Below are 7,663 nucleotides of genomic sequence, written 5' to 3'. Positions count from 1 at the left end.
TATTTTTAACAGCTCAAAATTTATTGACTGCTAACTATATGAAGTTATGATTAGAAGTAAAAAGGTAACATAACTAAACTATGAAAGGTATCGTACAGAATCCTATAGTTGAAAAGAATGGGTTCTGATTTACTCAATCTCTAAGATTAACACTGAGAATTTATCAAAGAGAACAGAAAATGTTTCCCTAATTCTCAAACAACGCTGACTTCAACGATCCTATCATTGAAAGCACACATGGCTAGTTTTGTGGCTGCTTGGAGACGTTCTGAAGATGATTTTTGAAGGTCAAACTACTGATTCCAGCATTTTCTCCAAACATGTAAAATTATTCACAGAAGTAGAAGTACTATTTTCACATAAAGTGATATGATCTGTAGATGTAATTATGTTGCATTAAACCGAATAATTGCTGGGTATGCTGGATTAGTGTCTTTAATCTGAACACAGCCCCACACCCAAGAGGAAAAGATTATCATTCTATCTTGAGTATACAACACCAATCCCTAAGAGAGCAACTCTTCTCCTGGTTATACAACGAGAATGTCAAAACAAACCTGAACCTTGCAATGAACATTTCCAGAATCCAAAACATATTTTTGACAGAAGTTTAACAATAATCAATTCACTTTCAAGACATGATATAAAGTCAGTAAAAGATGATCTACTCTGATATTCATCCATTTGTTCGAAAGCATTAAATGAACATTAAGTCTAAAGGAGTCATGGCAAAACCCATTAAAGCCGGGAGTTGGGGCAGGTTCCAAAGAAATATAAAACATATACTCTGTGCCCTGGAGAAGTTCTCAATTTAGTGAAGGAGGAAATAATTACCAAGCATTTTGAACGCCACTAAAAGGTTGTGGAGAAGTAAAATTTTTATTAATCTATGTACTTTTAAATGCCATTCATTTAATAGTTAAGGTCAGATACTACCTCCTCCAAGCCAGTGGGGAAATAAATTAAAAAAAATTTTTTTGTACAGCTAAAATTTCTTTTGTAAAATGTGTCTTTATAAAAAGCCTCAAGGTACCACTGCTGGGACTCCAGTTTTTATACATCAAGCTTAGTTAGAAAGGGATCCATGGGTATATACAAGTATGAATGTACTACTATGCTTCCTGTGTCCTCCAAAGCTATATAACCTATCTGAGCAGCTGGAAGGCACTCAGATACTTACACACTAACCAGGAAGGTAGAAGCAAGAAAAGAAGAGAAAGATGGGGAGATAGAAACCGATGCATTTGACAGCAGTTGGCAGGGAGCAGAGTCCGGCCCAGGGAAAGTTGGAGGGCTCAGCACTGGCAGCAAGAAATTAAGGAGACAATGGACATCATGGAGAAATAAAGCAAAAAGGGCCACGGGATATGGAGAGGCGTTTCTGGAGTGGGCACATTCATCTGGCCACTTTGGGCAGTGGAAGAACATTTAAACCTGAAAATAGAACTTAGTAATTCCAGTCATTATGTGCAGACCAATAAGCAAAAATAATATCCAAAAATATATGAACTTGTGTTATAGATAAGAACTACGTCATACCTTTGAATGCGATCCACGCACGTCTCATGCTGCTCACACAATCTGTCATGGGGAGGCTATTGGAGAGGACAACCACAGTGGGGTCCTGCATTCAGGGCATTTGAAACACATAAATGCTCGATTCTGAGGACTGGACTATCACAACTACAAGAGTTGCACAGGGCGTATATCCAGGACCAGGAATTGACCGGCCTATGATCAGAGAAGGTTCATACTGAGGCACCAGCTGGCTCAGGTAGGGTGGATGTTGAAAGCCAAGCAGAGGAATTTCTGTGAAGTCTTGCTTCTGCCATCATCAGCCACCCTCCGATTTTCCACTTACCATCTCTTCCACTTTACTACTTCTATTTACCAGAAAAACAAAAACAAAAACAAAAACAAAAAACTCCACACAATGACCTAATCATCTCTGATATAATGCATATAATGCATTTAGCATCTAATGCTATATAATGCATATAATGCATCTAGCATATAATGTCTTCCTGCGTGTGCTAAAATGTTCCCTCAACAATTTTTTTGTTAACCAATTCTGGACATTTCATATAAATAGAAGCATACAGTATGTGCCCTTTGGTGTCTGGCTTCTTCCACTTTGTATAAGGTTTGCGGGCTCTTCCATACATCAGTATGTCATCCCTTATTATGGATGAAGAAAATTCCATTGTACAGAAATACCACAATTAGTGTGTCCATTCATTTGCTGATGGACACCTGGGTTATTTCCACCATTTGAGTATTATGATCAATGCTGCTATCCGTGAGGACACAGCAAATCGATGGTAATGATGTGAAATTGTTGGAGTTTGGGAGTGAATGGTCAAGAAAGAATTTTGGGGGGTGCCTGGGTGGTTCAGTCAGTTAAGCTCAGGTCATGATCTCATGGGCTGTGAGTTCAATCCCCATGTCAGGCTCTGTGCTGTCAGCTCAGAGCCTATAGCCTGCTTCAGATTCTGTGTCTCCCTCTCTCTCTCTGCCCCTCCCCCATTCACACTTTGTCTCTCTCCCTCAAAAATAAAATAAACATTTAAAATTTAAAAAAAAAGAAAGAAAGAATTTTGGAAATGCCTTCTGTGCAAAAAAAGAGTGGTATTAGTAAAGCAGGAGGACAGGACCTGTGGGCAGAAAGAGTTGCACTGGGGCTGTGAGGAGTGACTGATTATATACCTTCAAGCTGGGAGTGGGGTTAGGGATAGCCTAAGTCTCTAAGGAACTTGGAAGCAAGTTTTCCAGGACCTGAGGGGCTAGCTGTTATTAGGAAAATGTCATTTACTACTAGTAAAACCTTAGTCATGAGACCCTTCAGATGTATATCGGGGGCCATATGCTTGGAGGATGATTGTTAACATATATCTTGGGGGGTAGAGACATAGGAAGTTTCTAAAGGGATTTTTGGTAGGATCCTGGAGGTTGGGCTAATGTTGAGCTAAGGTTGCCTTTTGCCTTTAGCAAAGTATTAACACTGAGGCAGCTGAGCTCCTTGAGGAAAGTCGCTATGCTTGTCTCAAGGACTTGTCAATGGGCTATAAGTTATAAGGAAGTTTCATTTTTTTTCCTTTTGTCATTATTCTCCACATCCATTACATAGGCTGGGGGAAGAGGGAAATGGGAAGTGACTGTTTAATAGGCTTGGAACTAGATAGATATGTTGGTTATACAACATTGTGAATGTACTAAATACCAATGAACTATACATTTTTTTAAATTTTATGTTTTGTAAATGTCATCTCCATTAAAATTTTCTTTTAATTTCAAAGCAAAGTCTCCACCATCACCTGCCTAAAATGTAGGTTAAACTACAAATAGAGAGTGTTATATATTTTTAAATAGATTGCCTGTAACATTGCCTGTAAGCCATCCTTCAAAGCCAAGGTTGGACACTATCTCCCCCATGAAACCTGTTGGGGAAATAGAACTAAAAACAAAATCTTCTCTGCATCTAGAAATCTTCTCCACAAAGTATAGAGAAAGAAAACACTTGTATTATTGAATAAGCATCAAACCCGAATGCAATTCCCATTACAGGTAGTCACTAAGAGATCACAAAGACAGAGAAGAGTCTCATTCTGAGCAGACAGAACCCATTACAGACATGTTCTCAAGATAAATAATAACAGGTCCTTGAGTAAAAGGACTTGTCAGCATCATCTGTCACATGTAGCTCATCCTAACTTTACCTGGCAATTGGGGTCACCATCTGTGTTAGCTATTAGACTTTATATAAAGGAAAAATAAGTTCCTCTTATCTTTAGGGCAGGAGGTGGTTGTGGAGCAAGGCATCCACCAAAGTGAAGCTCCTAGCCTCCTACAGAGACTGGGAGATGGGGCTGCTATGTTCCTTGGATGTTTACCACCCAAAGATCTGGTTCCCAAGTCCTTGAGAAAGACATTCCAGGGTCCTAAAGAGGGCCAAAGATTTATTTAGTTTTTTAAAAGATTTACTTACATTTCAAAGAGACAAAGAATGTGCACTTAACAAGGTTTCTAAAGCTCTAAGAAACAAGGTTTCTAACTTAACAAGGTTTCTAAACGCTCTAAGAAAAGGGAGTGTGAGTGTGTGTGTCTTCCCTTATTTTCAACAGGGAGAATTAAGCTCCTTATTTTTAATTTGTATTTGCCCTTACAAGCCTCCTCTGATCCCATTAGCAAAAAGTAATTACTCTCTCCTCGGGAGGTGCCTTTTCTGTGGCGCCTTCCACTTTCCACCTTGAATGGAAACAATGTCAACAGGATCCATATCTGGTGCCTTTCTTCATCCCTTGCAGTGCCCAGCATACCACACAGAGCCACCAATCGGGAAAGGATGCAGACAACAGGAGGAAACTTTGTGGCAATGGCAATCTTGTGATTCTTGACTGTATAACATCTATGTCCTGGTTGCAATATTGTCCTATGGTTTTCTAAGACATTATCACTGGGGAAACTGGGTATGTGGGATTTCCCTATACTATTTCTTCCAACTGAATCTACAATTACCTCAAAATGGAGAGTTTAAAAAAAATAAATAAAAGCGCCCTAGGGGCACCTGGGTGGCTCAGTCAGTTAAGTGTCGGCCTCTTGATTTTGGCTCAGGTTCTGATCTTACGGTTTGTGAGTTCGAACTCCACATCAGGCTCTGCGCTGATGGTGCAGAGCCTGCTTGGGATTCTCTCCCTCTCTCTCTCTGCCCCTCCCCTACTCACACTGTCAAAATAATTAAATAAACTTTAAAAATTAAAAAAAAAATGAAAGATTATCTCTCCCTCTCCTTCTGCCCCTCCTGTGCTTGCTCTCTCTCTCAAAAAAAAATTTTTTTTGGAAAAAAAATAATAAAAAGGCCCTTGAATAAATAAACACATGTGTGTTATTAACATCAAATATCAGTCACAGAATACAATAAAAAGAAATACAGGGGCACCTGGGTGGCTCAGTAGGTTGAGCATCCAACTCTTGATTTCGTTCAGGTTATGATCACAGGGTTGTGGGATTGAGCCCCAAATTGGGCTCCGCACTGAGTGCGACGCCTGCTTAAGATCCTCTCTCTCTCCCCCTCTGCTCCTCCCCCACTCCTGCAATCCCCCTCTAAAATAAATTTTTTAAAAAGGGGGGTGGGGAGCTAAGGGAACACCTGTCAAATTGTTGAGAAAGTTGTACTCGGGGCCCAACAAAGACCTGTACTCCAGGGACCAGAAAAGAAAGACAAATATTGTAGCTCAAGTGGGAGCAGTGAACGGGGTCACAAGTTTCAGCTGAAGAACTAAACCTTCAAAGGTTGGGGCTTCATGAAGGCACCTCCAGAGGAAAAGGGGATGGGGAAAAGAACATGGAATTTCCTGAACTGTTTGCTTAGTGCTTATAATCTGCAAAGCTAACAACATAGCGACATATGAGTTGTATCTGCAATACATGGAAACTGTGTATAACCACTATCCGAAATTGCCCTCATCCCTGAGTGACAGTGATGCTCATTTTTGAGCATGAAATGCCTGTGTGTCAGGCTGCAGTGAACAAAGTAGGAACAGGCACTGTCAGAAGGTACCAGAGAAAACAAGACCCAAAGGCAGAGTCCGTGATTAGAGAAATGGCTCTGCTTTTTACTTGTGGGTTCCAGGAGCAAAGAATGAATTCAGTACCTGCCAAGAGCAAGCCTGTGCATGTACAGCCTGCTTAACCACTCCAAGTGAAATGTATGTGCAGGGCATGATACGTGTACAGACATTGCACATGCAACTTGAAACATGCTAAAAATGCTGGCAAATATGTTCCAACACAAATCTTTGTCTACTTACATTCTTAACTGATAGTTGGAACAAGACTAAGCCATATTAGGTGGAGGCATGTTCCTATGAATAGAAAAATCACCAATATAACAAAAAGGGGACAAACCGGTAAAGTAAAAGCCTGTCACTTAAAACAATTTTTTACAAGTACAAGAAAAACACATCTTTATTTTCTCACTAATTATGCATCTATAATCTTATTAAAGTGCATGACTGAGTAAAAAAAAGAAACACAATGTCTTTAGCTGCTGAAGAAATGACACTTAATAAATAAAATATTACCCCAGCTCTATGGGATTATCTGCCAAATTAAAAGATCAGTTGGACTGATAGCTCTGTCTAAGGAAAAGAGATTCATGTTTACAACTGCCTGGAGTAGAAATCCATTTAATATAAACTTATGTTGCCTTCAGTTCTATCTGCTATGCTTGTTGGAATAAAACCTGATCACATTTATGTGTAGGACAAAACATTAAATGGACTAAGATTTGTGACCCTTGTATTCAACAAACTTAGGTACCTTAAAGGAGGTTCAAGTGCATTACATAAAAAGTGCATACATATGTGTCCAAGTGCAATGCATACAAATAAATTAGTTCATTATTTTATTTTCAATATTTTTTTCCTCCTTAAAGCAAAAATCCAATCTTAAGTCGAAACAGGTTAGAAGAGATGTTATTTCCCCCAAAGGTTAATGAAAATTCTCATCATATGACTCAGTAGAAACCCACCAAGATGGTGCATCCCTGACTCACTTGGATCTACACACGTAGAGAGGGTAATGTTCTTGAACTTCTTACCTGATCCCTGGTAGTTCATCAGCAACTCTGTTCTTACCTCCTTTGAGCAAGTAAGTAGCCTCTGGGGAGAGTGAACAAAGCCCTTCCTCCTAGATTGAAGAGGTCTCAGGGACCAGACAGAAGATACAGAAGAAACATTCATTCTACACACTTTTTTTTTTTTTTTTTTTGTTCTGCCATCTCAGTGCTAGGCACAGAGCTAGACAGATTCATGACCAGACAGACAGGTCTTGGAACTTACATACTAGACTAGAACCCTCAAGAATAGAAGAGCTTCTCTGGACCAAAGGGAGAGGGTAGAAAGGAGATGGGCAGCAGTAGGTCCCTGAGGGAAAGGGATGCCCAGACCCCTCTTCGGAGTCAAAGCAGCAAAACGGGAGGTAAGTTGGGGACCTGACTGCTTAGGAGCACTGTGTCCTGCTTCTTGGATTGTGTCCCCAGGAAAGGGACAAGGGCCAAATAGGTTTTGGTTGAGCAGTGTGTCTGGGCAGATGGAGCCACAATTTACCTGCTACTTCCCTGCCATAGGCACACTGACGCAGCAGAATGGCTCCCAAGCCCTCAGGCATGGAAGGGTGTATGGAAGAGAGCAGCTGGATGTCGTGAGGGCAAACACAAATTAAAAATAAGAGGTTTAATTCTCTCTGTTGAAAATAAGGGGAGAGACACACACTCCCACTCCACTTTCTTAGAGCGTTTGCTTTAGAAACCTTGTCATTGTAAATTCTTTCTCTGTCTCTTTGAAATGTAAGTAAATCTTTTTAAAAGCTAAACAAGCCCTTAGCCAGCTTTCTGACCTAGAAATGTCTTTCTCAAGGACCTGGGAACCATATCTTTGTACTGCAAGCATAAGGCACATAGCGGCCCTGCCTCCCAGTTTCTGTGGGGAGGTAGGAGATTCTCTCAAATCTACATCCTGTTATAAAGAAGTAAATTTTTCCTTGTATGAAGCCTCTTAGTGAGCCCAGATGGTCACCTCAATTACTAGGTAAAGTCACCAAATTACCAGATGAGCTAGTGTGACAAATGGTGCTGGCAAGTCCTCTTACTTGGGGACTAGTTATT

The sequence above is a fragment of the Panthera uncia genome, chromosome E1, assembly GCF_023721935.1.
Source record: "Panthera uncia isolate 11264 chromosome E1, Puncia_PCG_1.0, whole genome shotgun sequence".
Classification (NCBI taxonomy): Eukaryota; Metazoa; Chordata; class Mammalia; order Carnivora; family Felidae; genus Panthera; species Panthera uncia.
The sequence above is the reverse complement of the archived record's forward strand: the minus strand, read 5'-3'. Positions refer to the sequence as shown.